The sequence below is a fragment of the Monodelphis domestica genome, chromosome 1, assembly GCF_027887165.1.
Source record: "Monodelphis domestica isolate mMonDom1 chromosome 1, mMonDom1.pri, whole genome shotgun sequence".
In the NCBI taxonomy this organism is placed as follows: domain Eukaryota; kingdom Metazoa; phylum Chordata; class Mammalia; order Didelphimorphia; family Didelphidae; genus Monodelphis; species Monodelphis domestica.
Window position 1 is genome coordinate 264,461,233 of NC_077227.1, and position 21,654 is coordinate 264,482,886.

Here is a 21,654-nt window from a genome sequence, read left to right on the forward strand (position 1 = left end):
CAACCCAGCTGGACTTAATCCCATCAACAGTCTTCAGAGGGCAGGGAAGCTCAAGCTCCAATACCCCTCCCACACAGACTGCACCGAGAAACTTGCTGACAAAACTCCAAGAGGGAAGACTGTCAGAAAAGACCAAAACAAACAAACAAACAAAAAAAACGAGAGGAGCAAGATCACAGACAATTTCAGGGAGTAAAGAAGGGGTAAATACGAGCAAACAACAGAAAAAGAAAAAAGAAATTGCAATTGTCAGCTTCTTTACAGGCAATAAACAAAGAGCAAATGGAACAGAGGAAGAGGGAACACCAAGCAATAAAACAGAAAACCCAGCAAATTGGACACAGGCTTTGGAAGAACTCAAAATGCAATTCAAAACACAATTAAGAGAGGATGAAGATGATTGGGGAAAGAATTTAAAAACTAAGATAAGTCATCTGGAAACAGAGGCACTTGAACTAAAATGAGAAAATAGTGTCTTGAAAGCCAAAATCAACCAGCTTGAAAATGAGACAAAGGAGATGAAAGATGAAGTCAAGAGGATGAAAGATGACCTCCAAAGAAAATCAGACCAGAAGGAGAAGGATGACCAAAAAGCCAAGGATGAAATCCAGTCTTTAAGAACCAGAATACAACAATTAGAAGCAAGTGACTTCACAAGGCAGCAGGATACTATAAAACAAAATCAAAAGAATGGAAAAATGGAGGAAAATATGAAGCATCTCATTCACAAAACAGAAGATTTAGAAAATCGTTCCAGGAGAGAAAACTTAAGAATCATTGTTCTACCAGAAGTCCATGACAAAAGGAAAAGCCTAGATATCATACTACAGGAAATTATCTCAGAAAACTGCCCCGATATTCTAGAACAAGAGGGAAAATTGGAGATTGAAAGAATCCACAGATCATCTCCTGTACTTAATCCCCAACTGACAACACCCAGGAATGTTATAGCCAAATTCAAGAACTATCAGACCAAAGAAAAGATAGTACAAGCTGCCAAGAAGAAGTCATTCAGATACCATGGAACCACAGTGAGGATAACACAGGATCTGGCTGTATCCACACTGAAGGACCAAAAAGCATGGAATATGATATTCCGGAAAGCAAGGGAGCTAGGTCTACAACCAAGAATCAACTACCCAGCAAAACTGCCTATATTCTTACAGGGGAAAGTATGGTAATTTAACAAAATAGAAGAATTCCAAGCATTTGTAAAGAAAAGACCAAACCTGAACAGAAAATTTGATGAGCAAGCACAGAATTCAAGAGAATCAACAAAAGGTAATTAAAAAAGAGCAGAAAAAAAAACAAACAAAAAACGCCCCAACTTTTTTTAAGAGACCCAATAACTTAAAATGATATGTATCCCTATAAGAAAAGAGGTTATTGCTAACTCTTAAAAATTGTTATTATCACCTGAGCAGCTAGAAGAATTACACTTAGAGGAAACAGTGACAAACTGTATAGGATGAAATGGCAAGACTGTAATATTTATTGGGAAAGGAAATGGGGAGGACATGAAAAACAGGGGGTAATGGGAGGTTTGTATGGGGGTATGGAGTAGTTGAAGGGAGAGAGGGAATATTGCTCAGTGAGGCAAAGGAGAGAGATGCCCCCTGCCGAGAAAAAGCAGCAGGGGTCCAATAAGGTCTGTTTGTACTGGAATGGGAACTGAAGTTCAGCTACCTCTATGACCAGAAAAGATAGTCCACTTATCTGACTGCGAATTCAAATAATATAAAGTTTAATAACCAGTTGGGATTGGAGTTTTTTCTTCAGCTTCAGAGTTGAGGCCAGGCCCTGAGGCTGGCAGAGGATTCTCCCACTCCCATCTACTCTATATCAGTCCTGCTTTGTCTAATTTAGAATTTTAGCAGTAGACAGAAAGCAAACAAGAACAGTTCTAACTTTCAGAAGCCTGTGTCTTTGGGTTGAACAAAGTAGAAGTACACCACACCAGACTGGGTTGAAGAAGCACCTCTCTCCTCCTCCAACACCAGGAAGGAAGTCCAAACCCCGCAGGAAGGAAGTGCTAGTCACAAGACCCAACTGCCACTCCCAGTTGCCCCTTCCCTCACCAACTGTCAGTCTTGTTTCCTTTCCACAAGACATAAATATGTATATAGATATATGTATGCACAAATACATATATATATATATATGTATATATATACACACACAATTAGAACTAAAAAAAGAGGTTAATACTAAAAGAAATGGGAAAAGAAAATGAAGGGAGTAATTTATATGTCACAAAGAAGCACATAGTGGGAGGAGGGAAAACATCAATACACTGGAAGGGTAAAGAGGTTAGAGATAGGAAATACTCAGTTCTTACATGCATTGAAATTGACCCAAAGAGGGAAGAACAATTCAATCCATTGGGGCAGAAAATTGATTTGCATCCTATACGGAATTAGAAGTGTAACAAAAGAACTGGTGGGGTGGGAAGCAGTACAAGGGAAGAAGAGGGTGGGGGATAGTTTAAAAGGACTATAAGGAAAATAATGGGGGAATAATAAGGGAGGGGGATAGAAAATGAAGTAAAATAAGATTGGGAATTAGGGGAATTGATTAAAAAACAAAACATGGGAGTAGAAGGAAATAGTGAAAGAAGAAAAGGCAGGACTATGAGTAGAAATCAAAATGCTGGGAAACACACAGCTGGTAATCATAACTCTGAATGTGAATGGAATGCACTCACGCATAAAATGAAAGTAAATAGCAGAGTGGATTAGAATCCAAAACCCTACCATATGCTGTCTACAAGAAACACACATGAGGAAAGTAGATATGCATAGGGTCAAAGTAAGAGGATGAAGCCAAATCTACTTGGCATCAACTAATAAAAAGAAGGCAGGAGTCACAATCATGATATCTGATGAAGCCAAAGTAAAAATAGATCTAGTTAAGAGATAGGGAAGGTAATTATTTCCTGATAAAAGGCAGTATAGACAATGAGGAAATCAGTACTCAATGTGTATGCACCAAATGGCATAGCATTCAAATTTCTAAAGGAGAAACTAGTGGAGGTCACGGATGAAATACACAGAAAAACTATACTAGTGGGAGACCTGAACCTTCCTCTATCAGAACTAGATAAATCAAACCAAAAAATAAATAAGAAAGAGGTAAGAGAAGTGAATGAAATCTTAGAAAAATTAGACTTAGTAGATATGTGGAGAAAAATAAATAGGGACAAAAAGGAATACACCTTCTTTTCAGGAACACATGGTACATTCACAAAAATTAACCATGTATTAGGGCATAAAAACATTACAAACAAGTGCAAAAGAGTAGAAATAATAAATGTAACCTTCTCAGATCACAATGGAATGAAAATAATGATTAGTTAGGGTACATGGAGAGGCAAATAAAAAAATAATTGGAAATTGAACAATATGATTCCCCAAAATCAATTATTTAAAGAACAAATCATAGAAACAACTAATAATTTCATTGAAGAAAATGCCAATGATGAGACATCCTTTCTAAACCTATGGGATGCAGCCAAAGCAGTACTTCGGGAAATTTATAACCTTGAGTTCATATATTAACAAACTGGAGAGGGCAGAGTTCAATGAATTGGGCATGCAAATAAAAAAACTACAAAGTGAACAAATTAAAAATCCTCAGATGAAGACTAAATTAGAGATCCTAAAAATCAAAGGAGAAATTAATAAAATTTAAAGTCAAAGAACTGTTGATTTAATAAGTAAGACTAGAAACTGGTATTTTGAAAAAAACAAATAAAATAGACAAAGTACTGGTCAATCTAATTAGAAAAAGGAAAGAAGAAAACCAAATTGACAATATCCAAGATGAAAAGGGAGCCCTCACCTCTAATGAAGAGGAAATTAAGGAAAACATTAAAAACTATTATGCCCAATTATATGGCAACAAATATGGCAATCTAGGTAACATGGATGAATACTTATAAAAATATAAATTGCCTAGACTAACAGAGTAAGAAATAGATTACCTAAACAACTCCATATCAGAAAAAGAAATTGAACAAGCCATCAAAGAACTTCCTAAGAAAAAATCCCTAGGACCAGATGGATTCATAAATGAATTCTCTCAAACATTCAAAGAACAACTAAACCCAATATTATATAAACTATTTGACAGAACAAGCAAAGAAGGAGTTCTACCAAATTCATTTTACGACATAAATATGGTACTGATCCCAAAGCCAGGCAGGTCAAAAACATAGAAAGAAAACTATAAATCAATCTCCTTAATGAACATAGATGCAAAAATCTTAAATAGAATACTAGCAAAAAGTCTCCAATAAGTCATCACAAGGGTTATTCTCTATGACCAGGTAGGATTCATACCAGGAATGCAAGGATGGTTCAATATTAGGAAAACCATCCACATAACTGACCATCTTAACAAGCAAACCGACAAAAATCACATGATTATCTCAATAGATGCGGAAAAAGCCTTTGACAAAATACAACACCCATTCCTATTGAAAACATTAGAAAGCATAGGAATAGAAGGAACTTTCCTAAAAATAATAAACAGTATCTATCTAAAACCATCAGCAAACATCATCTGCAATGGGAAAAAACTCAAAGCCTTCCCAATAAGTTCAGGAGTGAAACAAGGTTGCCCATTATCACCTCTATTATTCAACATTGTACTAGAAACACTAGCAGTAGCAATTAGAGAAGAAGAAGAAATTGAAGGTATTAAAACAGGTAATGAGGAGACCAAGCTATCACTTTTTGCAGATGATAGGATGGTCTACTGAAAGAGTCCTAGAGAATCAAACAAAAAGCTAGTGGAAATAATCAACAACTTTAGCAAAGTTGCAGAATACAAAATAAACCCACATAAGTAATCAGCATTTCTATATACCTCCAACACATCTCAGCAGCAAGAATTAGAAATAGAAAATCAATTTAAAATCACCCTAGACAATATAAAATACTTAGGAATCTATCTGTCGAGACAAACACAGGAACTATATGAACACAACTACAAAATGCTCTCCATGCAATTAAAACTAGATCTAAATAATTGGAAAAACACTAATTGTTCATGGGCAGGACTAACATAATAAACATGACAATCCTACCCAAATTAATTTACTTATTCAATGCCATATGCATTGAACTACCAAAAAATGTTTTTACTGAATTAGGAAAAACCATAACAAATTCATTTGGAAGAACAAAAGATCAAGAATATCCAGGGAAATCGCGAAAAAAAAATGTGAAGGAAGGAGGCCTTGAACTCCCCGATCTCAAAGTATACTACAAAGCAGTGGTCATCAAAACAATTTGGTACTTGCTAAGAGACAGAGAGGAGGACCAGTGGAATAGACGTAGGGTAAGTGACCTCAGCAAGACAGTCTATGACAAACCCAAAGACCCCTGCTTTTGGGACCAAAATCCACTATTTGATAAAAGCTGCTGGGAAAATTGGAAAACAGTATGGGAGAGATTAGGTTTGGATCAACATCTCACACCCTACACCAAGATAAATTCAGAATGGGTGAATGACATGAATATAAAGAAGGAAAGCATAAGCAAATTAGGTGAACACAGAATAGTACACATGTTAGATCTTTGGGAAAGGAAAGACTTTAAAACCAAGTAAGAGCTAGAAAAAAAATCACAAAATGTAAAATCAGTAATTTTGATTATATCAAATTAAAAGTTTTTGTGCAAACAAAACCAATGCAACCAAAATTAGAAGGGAAATAACCAATTGGGAAACAATCTTCATAACAAAAACCTCTGATAAAGGTCTAATTACTCAAATTTAAAGAGCTGAATCAATTGTACAAAAAATCAAGCCATTCTCCAACTGATAAATGGGCAAGGGACATGAATAGGCAATTTTCAGTTAAAGAAAACAGAATTATTAATAAGCAAATAAAAAAGTGTTCTAAATCTCTTATAACCAGAGAAATGCAAATCAAAACAACTCTGAGGTATCACCTCACACCAGCAGATTGGCTAATATGACAGCAAGAGAAAGTAATGAATGCTGAAGGGGATGTAGCAAAGTCGGGACATTAATGCATTCTGGTGGAGTTGTGAATTAATCCAACCATTCTGGATGACAATTTGGAACTATGCCCAAAGGGCGCTAAAAGACTGCCTACCCTTTGATCCAGCCACAACACTGCTGCACTCTGTGGTGGCAAAAAAAATTGGAAAATGAGGGGATGCCCTTCAATTGGGGAATGGCTGAACAAATTGTGGCATATGTAGGTGATGGAATACTATTGTGCTCAAAGGAACAATAAGGTGGAGGAATTCCATGGGAACTGGAATGACCTCCAGGAATTGATGCAGAGTGAAAGGAGCAGAACCAGGAGAACATTGTACATAGAGAGAGATACACTGTGGTACAATTGAATGTAAAGGACTTCTCCATTAGTGGCAACTCAGTGATCTGAACAACTTGGAGTGATCTATGAGAAAAAACACTATCCACATTCAGAGGAAAAACTTTGGGAGTAGAAACACAGAAGAAAAACAATTGCTTCAATACATGGGTTGAGAGGATATGGTTGGGGATGTAGACTCTAAATGAACATCCTAATGCAAACACCAACAACATGGAAATAGGTTTTGATCAAGGATACATGTAATACCCAATGAAATTGCGCTGGCCGGTTGCGGGAAGGGTGAGTGGCAGAGACGGAGGGAAATAATATAATTCTTGTAACCAAGGAATAGTGTTCTAAATTGACTAAATAAATCAACTTAAATTTTAAAAAAGAATTTTATCCGATAAATTTGTTAGCAAAATTTTCTCCCAGTTTGTTTTTTCCTTTCTAATTGTGATTACATTGGTTTTGTTTGTACAAAACATTTTACATTTAATATAGTTTGAATTATTTATTTTACATCATGTATCTCTATCTCTTGTTTGGTCATACATTCTTCCCTTCTTCACATATCTGACTATTCTATGTTCCCCTTATTTATATTTAGTATCACTCTTTATATCAAAATCATATACCCAATTTGACCTTAACTTGGTATAGAGTATAAGAACTTTGTCCATACCTAGTTTCTGGCATACTGTTTTCCTATTTCTTCAGCAATTTTTGTAGATACTGAGTTCTTAGCCAAAAGCTGATATCTTTGGATTTGTCAGACACTGGATTGGTAAGGTCATTTAGCCCTCATTTATTACATTGATCCACCATTCTATTTCTTTGCCAGCATCAGATATTTTTGATGATTACTGTTTTATATTATAGTTTGAGATCTGACACAGACATACTACTATTCTTCATATTTTTTCATTGATTTCCTTGATATTCTTGATCTTTTGTTTTTCCAGATGAATTTTGTCATTATTTTTTCAATTTCTATAAAATAGTTTTTTGATAGTTTTTGTTAGTTTTGATTATTGGTATGACATTTAATAAGTAAATTAGTTTATGTAGAATTATCATTTTTATTATATTAGCTCACCCTACCCATTAGCAATTAATGTTTTTCTGAGTATTTAGATCTGACTTTGTTTGTGTGTAGTGTTTTGTAATTGTGTTCAATATAATTCCTGTGTTTGTTTTGGCAAATAGACTCCCAAGTATTTTGTATTATCCAAAGTTCTTTTTAAATGTTATTTATCTTTCTATCTCTTGCTGTTGGTCTTTGTTGGTAATATACAGAAATATTGAAGATACATGTGGGTTTATTTTAATTAATATTTTTGTTATGTAACTGAAATACGTTTCATCTTTGGAATAGTTTGTTTCATGTTGAAACAGTTTTTTTCCCTAATAAGATAAGAATTTGTGAAAAAAAAGAAAGCTTTTGGGAAATTTTATCTTGGATCATAGAACATAATAATTAGCTTAAAGGTTAAAATTTCAGATTAATGCTATATTATTATAGTTATCACAGGTCTATATCCTATTCAAAGTATCAATATTACAACCCATAATTTATAAAAGTGATTTTATAAATTAATGTTATTTGTTAATGTATTTTGAAACTTGGCAAGATTGTGGACAACTGTGAGAAGCTATTGCATTTGAGGTGGTCCACCAAATCATTGTTATTGTTCATTCATTTTTAGTTATGTTCAACTTTTTGTGACCCCATTGGAGTTTGCTTGGCAGAGATATTTTGGTTTGCCATTTCCTTCTCCAGCCATAAAATCTTTCACTATACAATAAAGTTCAGACAGTAAATTTTTATTCTAGTTTATTTACATTACTAAGTTCTGTTTAACCATAACAGACCCAACTCTTCAGAAATATTTGAGACAAAAGCTCAATTACATGTCCACTAGATTATATTTGTTGCTTAGATCATTTAGGTTATGAAATTTGTGGAGTAAATTGTGACATGGAAAATGTGTTGAACCTTAATAGCATTTGATGGTTATCAAAATGTGAGCTTCAAACTATTATTTTAACACAAGAATATCGTTTCAGGAACATTTTTGATCTACTTTGCAAAGAAGTAGATCTATGTAATGAAACTTCTTAGTTCTATAATAAACATTTTTAAAACCTCAAGTAGTAAATTATGATTCTATCTTGAATATGGTATGCTTAATACCCCATGTTATCTCTAAAAATAGATACAAAATTCACTTATATTCATTGTTAAATATATATTTGGTCATATTAGAATAAGCTTTAAAGGACAATGATATAATTGCCCTTATTAGCAAGTAGCAATTTATTTATATCCCTGACCTACCTAGAGGTGTCCATGTTTTCACAGGAAATAGAAAAAGGTTAACTAACTTTTCTGAGACATTAAAAGAGATTTAAGATCTTGACTTACTTCTATTGTAATATAATTTGTTTCTATTTGGAATCATATGGTTTTTCTATGGTTCATGGAATACTTGTACTGCTTTGTTGAACTTCCTAAAACTTAAGTGTTAATGATAAATTTTCATTTACATATTCTCCCCCAACAAGGAAGGATATCTATAGTGACTATACTGCAGTTGTAAACAAAGAATAAGGGGGAAAATGGAAGGAAATAAGCAGCTGTATGTAAGCTGAAGTTTGAAACAAATTACCATTATTTTGGTTCTTCTAGCATTTTTAACATCAAACATGCCTTTAGAGATCCTAGGTGTGTGCCTGGGAAACTCAAATAACTCTTCACTTGCTCACATGCATTGCTAGAGTAATTGATTATTAGATATTGGAAATAGATAACCAATTTTGGATTATTAGCATTTGACTAATGGATTTGGGATATTGATATTGGGATTAATATTTAATCTTTGGATATCAATTTATTGAATTATTTTTAGATTATTATAAATGGATACTTATTTTGTTAAGAATGAAATAAAAACAATGAAGTCATTATAGCTGCAGAAATATTAAAGTAGTTTACTAATTTAATAAGTGCTTATAATAAGTTACAGTATCACTATGTATCTTCAAACCCAATGATGGAATATTGGGATAAGATAATTTTCCTATAGAAATAAATGATTTCCCAATTGTATATATTAAGGCTTGTGATCCCCAAAATTCAAGACTGTTTTTGTAGGGTAAGGAGATCATTAAAGGAATCCAGTTAATGATTTCAGAGGGTGAGTGGGAATAGGTTCATAAAACCTGATTTTAGGATCCATTTTCTCCATCCTCCCCTCAAATTCAAAATTAATTCCTGTCCACAATAACCAAAAGGTAAATGATTGTAACTGAAATAATTAGAAAACAGTAGTTACTTTTGTGATGAGGAAACTGGCCAATGAGAGTTCATCCTTAATATATGAACAACATCTATATGAAATCTTATTGAACCTGTTTCTGGAAATGATAGATAGTGAGACCTTTTCTTTTTTTTCTTCAGAATATGTACAAGTATCATTTGTTTCCTCTTGGTTTAATACTTAGTGATGAAAAGTCCTTGAATTGGCTGTTGAGCAGGAATTCAGTGTATGCTTAAAATACTAAAATGAACAAATATGTTCTCTCCTCTCTGGTGATGTCCTTTTATCATACTCAAATAGGAAAAGTGGTAACAACTAAAGAAGTAGCCATGATGTGGTACCAACTGCCTTAGCTCTCCATCTAGCTACTACATATCTTTGAATATAGCTATTTCTGTTTATTCTTTCTTTGTTGTGTTTATCCTTTCCTGCTTAGATCAATGAGTATTGGAGACAGAATGTACCAGGATATGGTCTTATGATTTTTGAAAGGTTGGAAATTCCATAAAACTCTTTTCCCTACTTCCACCACTTAATGAATCAGAGTTAGTAACTGTGATAGGTGAGTTTAGCCCTGAGGAGTAACATGCTTGATCCATTTTTAGTAGTTAATGGATATAGAGGATGAGACACTGCTTTATAAGCAAGAGGGACACTTATCCATAAGCAATGCCACCATACTCAGAAGTGAGTTTGATGGAGATACCTGCAAAGGAAAGAATGCTGTAGATAGGAAGTATTTCTGGGAGAATTATAGGCATAGAGGAAATAAGATATTACTTGTTTAAGATATTGGACTTAAATCCTTGCTATACCTTCTCAGTAAATATCCCTTTGTAAAAGCCTTTTTTGAGATGACTAAAGAAAAATCTCAACTTCACTTATAAAGTGTGGTTATTGATCTAGAGCCAGACATCCTAGAGAATGAAGTCAAGTGGGCCTTAGGAAGCATTGCTAGAAATTAAGGCTAGTGGAGATTTTCCAGCTGAATGAGATGAATCCTAAAAGATGATGTTGTTAAAGTGCTACACTCAATATGTCAGCAAATTTGGAAAACTCAATAATGATGACTACATTGGAAAAGATCAATTCATGTTCCAATCCTAAAGAAGGGGAATGTCAAGGAATGTTCAAATCACTGGAAAACTGGATGCAATTAACACGCTAGCAAAGTTATGTTTAAGATTCAGCAAGCTGGGCTTCAGTGATATATGAACCAGAAGTACAGAGTGTAAGAGTTAAAGGAATTGCTGAGGATTGAAGAGGTACAGGAGATAAGGAAGGTTTTGTAACAGTAAATGGAGGAGTTGAAAGGACAGAGGGAATATTGATGCTGGTGAGGTAAAAGAAGAGAGATACCACCTGCTGAGAGGCTGTCTTTGAAAATGGGGTTCCTGAGAAATGGGTCAACTCTGATATCCTGAGGGGATGTCTTCTCTATTGATTGATGATGAAGATACCCCAGGGCAGGTAGGCATGGACCCTCCTGAGGGACAAGCCTCCCCTTGAACCAAGGTCACCCAGCAAGGGTCCAATAAGAACCGTTTATGGTTGAATGGTTGTCCTTAGGTTCTGCTCCCTCTATGTCCCCCTGAAATGATAGTTCTCCTCTTATCTGACTGTGGGATTATTTAGCTCAATATGAATTTAATAACAAGTTTGTATTGGGAACGTATCAGGGTAGAGGGAATAGGGAATGCCCTATACTTTGTCCCAGATTGGGTTCGAGTCTCTCTCAGCTTTTGAGCTGAGGCCAGTCCTCACAGGCTGGTGGAGGGTTTCTTTATTCCTGTCTATGCTATATCTGTGCTAGCTTTCTTAAGTTCAAAGTCTTAGCAGTAGACAGCAAGAGAAAGAAAAGATTCTGACTTTCAGAGCTGGTTGGTCCTGTCTATCCAGGTTAGCACACATAAATCCAGGCCTTAAGTTCAAACCGCTCCCCTTAAATCCCTTTGTTTAATGACACAATCCACAGGAATGCAGGTAGAACATACAGTTGGGAACAATCCAGGAATAGAAGTATTTCTATCCAGAGACAGGGAGAGAGCACTCCTTTCAGTCTGAGGACCAGGAAAGAGTAACCCTTGAGAGCAACTGTCACTCTCCAAGTTGACCCTCCCCCCACCAACTGTCATTGCTGTTCATCAATTTCACTTCAACATTTCAACTGCTGTCTCCTCCACCTCAGTGGCATAAAATCCAAAGCTTGACTCAGTTTTCTTTTCCACAATCATCCCCCTTTTTTTGTTGTGTCCTTTCCAAAGTCACTTATATTTATTATACTTGCCAAACTATTAAATCTACTTTCTAACTACTTCCCCCAAAATAATAAACTTCCCTTAATTATTCTATCATTATTCTAAATAACCTTATCTACTCTAAGAAATTATTTGCAGGAAAGTTTGGGGTAAGGGTAGTTTGGGGATTTTACAAGAAATTCAGTATAATAAATGTTTGAACAAAACCATTACAAAGAAATTTGAATCTTAATGCTAATACTACTTACTCTTGCTAAGTTAAACTAACAGAAATATTTTTTCTATTTTATTTATCGATAATTATTTGCAAACTATTTTATCTATATATATATTTCCATTAAACACAATTTCAGCATCAGCCTTAAAATAAACAATTAAAATTTGATTATCTGCAAATGCAGGTTAAGTCTGTTCCTAAGTATAACTGTGTATGCTATGTTTAACTTAACTTATTCCTAATCTATTCCCTACTTATTATAACTATTCTCTAAGTCCCTAATCTATAACCTAATCTTATGTATAACATATATGCATGCTATGTTACATATTTACAGACCCTATCACTGTTACTAACCTAATTACTGTGTGCACATTATTTACAGAGATTATTTACATGTAATACAATAATATACATTGTTCCCGCATCCTGATGTTAGTCAAATAGAAATATCTATTGATCTTTCTATTTGCCTAAGACCTTATGGAACTAACTATATACATATTTACATTTTGCATAAATGCAATTTCAGATAATCATTTATTTGCACAAGGTTTCCCAATATATGTCAATTTGTGATTTTGTGTTTTGTGTCTAATAGTATTGTATTGAATGGATAGTTATCAAGTTTCTTCAGATTTCCACTTCTCATGTTGACTGATGGTTCTCTTCTTTCTTCCAAGTTATGTAATGTTGCATGCTTTTTCTCTATTATGTAAAATTAATTTTGTTTTATGCTTTCACCACACTCAGTCTTACATATAAGTCTCATTTTCTATCTGTCCTCTTCTTGTGTAAACAAGTTTACAAAGTTCAAAGTCTTAGTTGTCCATTTCAGCTTTTTCTCTTTGTTTCTTCTTTCTAGCAGCTTTTCTTGATAATTTTCCTCTGGGATGTTTTAAAATCTTTTCCCCTGGGCTGGAAAGTTGTCTTCTTCCTGTTGCCGTGGCATGCTTGACTGTTATTCCCTATCTGGAAATTGTTATGAGTTGACTGCTGGGATCTCATTGTCGAGCATGTTGAACATGTTGAACATTATGTGGTACTATTTTTTTGTGGTGTACTTTTTGATGTTAATCAATTTTCGTTTTCATTTCTCAGCACTGTCTTTTGTGTAACTCTCTTTTTCTTCTATGTCTGTGACAGTGGTATTGAATTTTTCTGCTTTTATGTGGGACCATGAGTCTTTCCCTGCAATTTTTATAGCTGTTGAGGTAGTAAGCAATACTTCATGTGGTCCAGTCCATTTTATGTCTGTAGACTATTTTGTATTGAAATTTTTTTATGTATACTTTGTCTCCTGGTTTGACATTGTGCAAATTGTAATCCAGGGGTACTGTTTGTTGTGTCAAGCCCATTTTGTGCAACTCTGCTCTTCTTGTTTTAAAGATTGTATATATATTTTGTTAATTGGCAATCTTCTCCTATCATTGCAATGTATGCTGGTTTATAAGTCCTTCCTTTCCAAATTGCATGTCCATATAGCATCTCAAATGTAGAGATGTGTAGATCTCCACTGGGTCTTGTTCTAAGATGGAAGAGAACTAAAGATAGAATGTCTGTCCATTTAAGGTGTGTTTCTGCACAAAATTTACCTATTAATGTTCTGATATCTTTATTTAATCTCTCCACTTGCCTTGAACTTTGGGGATGATACAGTGTGTGGTATGTTTCTTGTATTCCTAGATTTTTATAAATTTCATTTAATATTGATTTAGTAAAGTGACTTCCACAGTCTGAGTCCAATTTTGTGGGAATCCCAAATCTAGTATGGTTTCTTTTAATAGGATTTTAACCACAAGCGCTGTGTTGTTCTTTTTGGCAGAAAAACTTCTGATCGTCTAGTCAGTCTGTCTATGATCACAAGGCAATTCTTAAACCCTTTATCTTTCGGCATGTTAATAAAATCTATCTGTATGCATTCAAATGGAGTATATGCTAAAGGATGACCTCCTAACCCTTTGGCCTTATAAACTCCCTAATTGAACTGCATACAAATTTTACATTTTTACCAGACTCTTATGGCAGATGAGGATATTCCTGGTGCAGTCCAAAATCATCTCACTGAATCCATCATGGCTTGGGTTCCATAATGTCCTTGTGCATGTATTGTGTTGCACATGTGATAGAATAACGTTCTAGGCAGGATGGGCTTGCCTAGTTGTGAAAACCATATGGCCCCTTATTTGCTTTGTCCCTAAGTTCTTTATCCATGTTTGAATTTCCCATTTGTTATAGGCATTAGTTAGATTGTCCTGTTCAACTAGTGAGAAACGTAATACATGTAGAGGTCCTTCTCTAGTTCCAAATTTTGCTGTAATGTTGACTCTGTGGTTTCCTAAGGACACATGATCTTTATTACCCATGTGTGATCTGCAGGGGATTATTGCCACTTCCTTGGGCAGTTGTACGGTCTCAAGAAGTTGCATGACAGCAATCTTTTTGCCTGGCACTTGTCAAAAATCTTTTATGTTTCCAAATTTCTGCTGTGGCATGAATTACTGAGAATGTGTACTGGGAATCTGTGTAAATATTGACTCATTTATCTTTCCCAATTTACAAAGATTTTAATAAATCCACTAGCTCTGCCCCTTGAGCACTCACGTGCTTTGGTAAGGATGCATATCATAATGTCTCTGTGTTACTACTGCCAGTCAGTTGTACCTTTTCCCATTAACTATCATGCTCGAAACATCTGTATACATTTCAATGTCAGGTTGTTCCAGAGGAGTGTATTTTAAATCATTTCTTGGTTTTTCTACTAATGATATTGCTTCCTGGCAATTATGTTTGGGTTCCCCTTCAAACGGCAGATCTGGAATCAAGGTTGCCAGATTCCATTTTTGGCAAGGTTTTAAAGTGATGTTTCTGTTGCTTAGTGACACAGTTTCATATTGAGAAAGTCTTTGCTGTGTGCAAGCTTGTAAATGACATTTCTTCAGTATGGACTCTAGTTGGTATGAAGAGTAGACATTAAGTTTTGATCCTAGTACCAAATCAGATGATTTTTGAATCATGGTTGCTGTGGCTGCAATTGCTCTCAAATAGGGAATCATTCCTTTCTTGATTATATTCAGCTGTGTACTGTAATATGCCATTGGCTTAAAATTGGGTCCTAAAGTTTGGACTAACACTACATAAATTATGCCTCTTGCTTCATGTACAAAGAGATGGAATTCTTTGTTGTAGTCTGGAATACCTAAGGCTGGAGCTGTTATGATTGCTTGGCTTGGAGATGCTCCTTTGTTAGTTTCAAAGGTTCTGTGACTGTATTTTTGGTTAAGTCTGTCAAGCATTTTGTTATTTGGCTATAGCCTAGGATCCATTGTCTAGAGAAACCTCTTATTCCTAAAAAGGCTCTCAGTTATTTCTTAGTTTTGGGCACACTGAGCTTTTGTATGTCCTCTACTCTTTTCTTGGAAATCTTTCTCATCCCCTTTCCCAAGATAAATCAACTTTAGGCATGACCCATTGTAGTTTTGATTTGGAAACTTTGTGGCCTTTCTTATATAGCTCTAGGTCCTGGTAACTGTCCTGGTAACAAACTTTAGTAGATGGGGATGCAAGAAGAATGTCATCCACATAGTGCACAATTTTGCTTTCTTTGAATTGGGTGTTCTTTAAATCTTGTTGCAAAATTTGGCAAGATGCTATTGGGCTATCACAGAAGCCCATTGGTAATCTTCTCCAGGTTATCTGAGTCACATTCCAAATGAAAGCAAAGATTTTTTGGCTTTCTTTTGCAATTGGAATGCTAAAATAAGCAGTACACAGATCTCTGATGGTATAATATCTAGATTTACTTGGAATTTCTGAAATTATTTTGGATGGCCTTGGAATGACTTTGAGACATTTTTATAAAGTCATTAATTGTTCTTAAATCTTGGACCAGTATCCACTGAATTTTTCCTTCAGAGTCACATTTTGCTTTCTTTATGGGTATAAATTGGTGTATTATATTCTGAAATTGTTGGGATTAAAATTTTATGATCTAACTGGCTTTTGATTATGGGGTTGATTCCCTTTATGGCTTCTTTACTTAGTTTGTATTGTGGTATCTTTGGTGGTGTCCCTTCTTTAACTTCTACTTTCACTGGTGTTGCTGACTTTACAATCCCTACATCTGTAGAATGTGTAGCCCATAGCCCTTCTGGTATGTCAATTGGTATTTCAAACACTGTACCTTCATTCTGATCATGTACATCATCCACTTGCCCCATGAAGAGCAATGGATAATGTTTTAAAGAGTCATTGGGTAGATGTAGAAAGATTTTCCCCAATTTAATCACATTAATTAGTTGCTACAATTTTACACAAAAAAATCTCTCCAGAGAAGGTTGATTGGGTATTTGGGGATTAACAAGAATGTGTGTTCTGTTGTTAGGGGTCCTAGAGTTACCATCTTTGATTTTAATTTTGGTACTATGTTTTTCCCCCTGTAGCCCCCATTATTTGTGTATTGTTGCTGCTATAGTTTATATTATTTTTCCAGGACCTCTTTTTGTTTTTAGCTTGCACTAATTGTCCTTTATTTTTTTTTTAAACCTTTACCTTCCATCTTGGAATAAATATTGTATATTGGTTCCAAGGCAGAAGAATGATAAGGGCTAGGCAATGGAGGTCAAGTGACTTGCCCAGGGTCACATAGCTGGGAAGTGTCTGGGGCCAGATTTGAACCTGGCTCTCAATCCACTGAGCTACCCAGCTACCCCCTAATTGTGCCTTTAAATAGCAGTCATGAACTATGTGTCCCAATTTCCCTCATTGGGAACATTTGGGTACATTTCTCCTTTGTTTTGTATGTAATGTCTTGTGGGTTTGTATGACTGCAAAGTGGCTAGTTTTTTTATTTCTTCTATTTCTTTTTGTTTAATTGTGCTTTTTGTCTCCTTGAGTTTGGTTTTAAGCTCTTTTATTATTTCATCTTTTTCATTTAGGATTTCTTTAATGACCTATAAATATGTAAGTTGCAGTTTTTCTTAAATGTTCCAGACTCAGCATTTCCCAATCTGGACACTGAAGTTTAAAATATGATCTAATAGGTGTGTTACTGCCTTTCACAAATTGTGCCCTTATGTTAGTTTTTTTTTTTAAACCCTTACCTTCCATCTTGGAGTCAATACTGTGTATTGGATCCAAGGCAGAAGAGTGGTAAGGGCTAGGCAATGGGGGTCAAGTGACTTGCCCAGGGTCACACAGCTTGGAAGTGTCTGAGGCCAGATTTGAACCTAGGACCTCCAGTCTCTAAGGCTAGCTCTCAATCCACTGAGTTACCCAGCTTCCCCCCCCCCTTATGTTAGTTTTTAAAGAAGCAGAGAAACTAGAGACCAAATTGTCAGCATTTTGCTGGATTATGGAGAAATCAAGAGAGTTCCAGAAAAGCATCTACTTTTGCTTCATTGACTTTTTTAAAGCCTCTGATTTGGCTATATTAGTTTTATCTGTTACAAAAACTTTTATATTAATGCAATCAAAATTGTCCATTTTACATCTCACAATACTCTCTACCACTTGTTTACTCATAAATTCTTCTCCTATCTATAAATCTGATAGGTAATATGCTTCCTGTTTTTCTAATTTGCTTATGATATCTCCTAAGTCTAGGTTATGTATCACCCATCAGATTGGCTAGAATGAAAAAAAGGAAAATGAGAAATGTTGGCAGGGATATGGAAAAATTGGGACACTAATATACTGTTAGTGGAACTGCAAATTGATTCAACAATTTTAGAGAACAGTTTGGAATTATAACAAGAGAGCTATAAAACTTAGATCTTAGATCTTAGTGATACCATTGAATTTCTGTTTTCCAAAGAGATCTGATAAAAAGGGAAAGAAGCTATGTGCTTCAAGATATTTATAGAAGTTCTCTTTGTTGTGGCAAAGAACTGGACATTGAGGGGATGTCCATCAATTTGGGAATGACTGGACAAATTGTGATGGGATATTACTGCACCATAAGAAACAGTGAACAGATTAATTAAAAAAAACTTGGAAAAATCTACATGAAATAATAAAGAATGAAATGATAGAACCAAGAGAACATTTTATGTAGCTATATAATTAACTTTGGAAGAATTAATTGTGAATGTTCATCTCCAGACAATGAATTGAAAAATAGAAACATGAAAGACAATGTATTCAGACATATCATTCTGTCAGATGATACCTTCTATAGTGTGGGGAGGGGAAAGAGTGGCTTAGATAGCTGGGAATAAATATTCAACAAATTTTTAAAAATTTTAAAAATAAATATAGACTATTCACTGAAAGCTGAAGCTTAACTACTTTGACCACCTAATAAGAGGGCAAAACTCACTTTAAAAAAGACCCTGATGTGGGGAAAGATTGACAGCAAAAGGAAAGGGGAATTACAGAGGGTACAACAAATATGAGCTTGAACAAACTTTGGGAGATAATAAAGGATAAAATGATGTGGTGTGCTATAGTTCACAAAGTCATGAAGAGTTGGGCATAACTGAATGACTGAACAAAACTCCATCTTACAAACTGTCCTCTAATCCAAATGACCAACTCCTGTATTGTCCTTGTACTTTAAAAATCATTGTTCTTGTTACTTTATTACTAAAACAGATGTGTGTCTGTGTCTTCTTTGTTTTGTAATTATGAGAAATAGTAAAAATTTCCCACCCTTCTTAAATATTTCTTCCTTAATGTATTACTTTCCCTTCCCTTTTAAAAGATATCAACACAGAACAAAAGCATCCCTAATTCTTCTGTTTAATTCCCTGCAATTCTTGAAGTCATCAGCATTCTGAAGGGATACTTGTTTCTTCTGCTATAGAAAGTAAGCATTTTGATTATTCTTTAGCTCCTTCAAATTGTTCAGATGTATTTACCTTCCTAGACTTTTCTGGGCTCTGCACTTTAAAGTTCCTATTCACCTCTGGTTTTTTTCCACCTGGAAAGCTTGAAAGCTTCTATTTCATTAAAAATCCATTTTCCAGCATCTTCACCTCAAGATTACACTTAGTCTTACTGGATAAATTATTGTTGGCTGTAAGCCTTTATCTTTTGCCTTTTGGAATATTGTATTCAATTTTTTTCTTCTTTGTCTTATGTTATACTGACTGGTTCTCTGGTGTTTCAACTTTTTTCTTCTAACTGGTTACACTTTTTTGTTTGTTTGTTTTTTAAATTTTCTTCACCTAGAAGCTCTCAATTTAAGCTATGTGACATTTCTTGAGTTTTCATCTTAGAATTTTTCCAGGAGTCATTTAGTGGAACCTTCCCATTTTCACTTTATCCTCCTGTTTTCATAAATCTGGAGAGTTTTAATTTATGACTTTTTGAAATAAGGCATCAAATTATTGAGGTTTTTTGAGGGCAGGTGGATGGGGAAGACTTACGGTTTTCATATAGTCTTATGATTCTAAATGAATTCCATGACATATTTTTGGGTAAATTATTCTTTATAATAAATATTTTTTGAGCCTTTTGTCAAATTGGAAAAACACAGAACCACTAAAATAGTCATAAGACCAAATCTTTAATCAGGAAAGAGACAAGTCCTTAATAATGGGCCACCATTCAGAGCCAAGCACTAAATACCATACAGAGTCAAAATGTTGGGGATCTGAGGACAGTGTCTCTGAGAGAATCACCACCAAAGATGATTCTCCAAAATAGTATAATTTGGGGAGTTATATACCTTTTGGGGGAATATAGTATAGCAAACACACTCACAGGATACTGGCAGATATGGTAAAGAAGCTGTAGCTAGAGTCTGGGGTATCACAGAGTGGCCTAACTTACAATGGATACAGAAAGAATGGTTTCTGCACAGTTATTGGTCTTCTTGGGAATGGGGGAAACTTCTAAGACAAAAAGGGTGATTGAGGATTTGAGCATTTCTATCATTCCTATTATGGACACTTAATGGATGCTTGGTGGTTCATTGTTCATTCTAAGTCAAGGTTATTTTGGGACTTCCCTTAAAGCAAGTTCCCAAGGGACAGAGAATTCAAGTTGACACTTTCCATTTTGTTCTTATTTCATAGAATCATTAAATTCCTTTTGTTATGGTCTCTTTATTCTGGGTTTTAGGGAGTCTTGGGCAATGTTTTCTATTTTCTGGTCTAAACTATTATCCTATTCTTTACTCTAGTGCTCTTATTTTATTTATGATCTCATTTTTATTTTTACTTTATTTCTTTCAGTATCTCATAGTTTTTGTGACAAAGTCATCTCCCCCCTTCCCCCTTTGAATATCTGATTGTAAATGTTGTGGAGTTATTCTCTTCTGTGTTTTCATTTTTGGTAATTATTGACCCCATAATATTTCTGAATAATACTTGATATTTTCTGTTTTGTCACATCCTCATTGATTTGGTATTCTCTATCAGGATCAGGATATACCCCTTATCATGCACTCAGTTGGGAGTATATAATCAGGCTCTGTTTGGCACTGACAATGCTTTCTTTGGTTCCTGATACTGGCTTTTACTTTCCTTAGCATGTTTGTCCTTAGAGCACTGGCAGTCTTAAGTGACCCTGCTCAGATCTCTGTGATTAACTCTCCTTGATCATGGCACTGCCATAGTTTTTAAAATGTTTGACAGAATTCACTTGTGAATCCATCAGGCCCTGGGGATTTTTTCTTAGGGAGTTCCTTGATGGCTTGTTCAATTTCTTTTTCTGAGATGGGATTAAGTATTCTATTTCCTTTTTTGCTAATCTAGGCAATTTATATTTTGTAAATATTCACCCATTTCACCTAAATAGTCATATTTATTGTCATATAATAGAGCAAAGTAGCTCTTAATAATTGTCTTAATTTCCTCTTTAATAGAGGCGAGGTCACCCTTTTCATTTTTGATATTGTTAATTTGATTCTCTTTTATCTTTTTTATTATATTTACTAGTATTTTATTTTATTTGTTCCCCCCCCCCCAAAGTATTTGTGTTTTTTTTTAGTTCAATAGTTCTTTTACTTTCAATTTTTATTAATTTCTCCTTTAATTTTTAGGATTTCCAATTTAGTTTTTGTCTGGGGATTTTTAATTTGTTCTTTTTCTAATTTTTTAAGTTGCAAGTCCAATTCATTGATTTCTTCCCTCTCTATTTTGCTTATATAGGCACTGAGGGCTATACATTTTCCCTGGAGGACTACTTTGTCTGTATCCCATAGATTTTGATCTGTTATTTCCTTATTGTCACTCTCTTCAATGAAATCAAGAATTGTTTTTATTATTTGTTCTTGGCCCACCACTTTTGAATAATTAGATTATTTAGTTTCCAGTTAATTTTAAATTTGCCTCTCCATGAACCTTATTAACTTTAATTTTATCACATTATGATCTGAAAAAGTTGCATTTATTATTTCTGCTTTTCTGCATTTGTTTGCAACGTTTTTATACCCTAGTACATAGTTGATCTTTGTATATGTACCACGTACTACTGAGAAGAAGTTATATTCCTTTTTATCCCTGTTCAATTTTCTCCAGAAACATATTAACTCCAATTTTTCTAATATTTCATCAC

At 34.6% G+C, this 21,654-nt stretch overlaps 1 pseudogene; it reads right to left on the reverse strand.

Moving 5' to 3' along the window:
• Positions 1-21,654, reverse strand: part of LOC100616895 (proteasome subunit alpha type-3-like) — a 168,167-nt pseudogene that overhangs the window by 141,606 nt on the left and 4,907 nt on the right.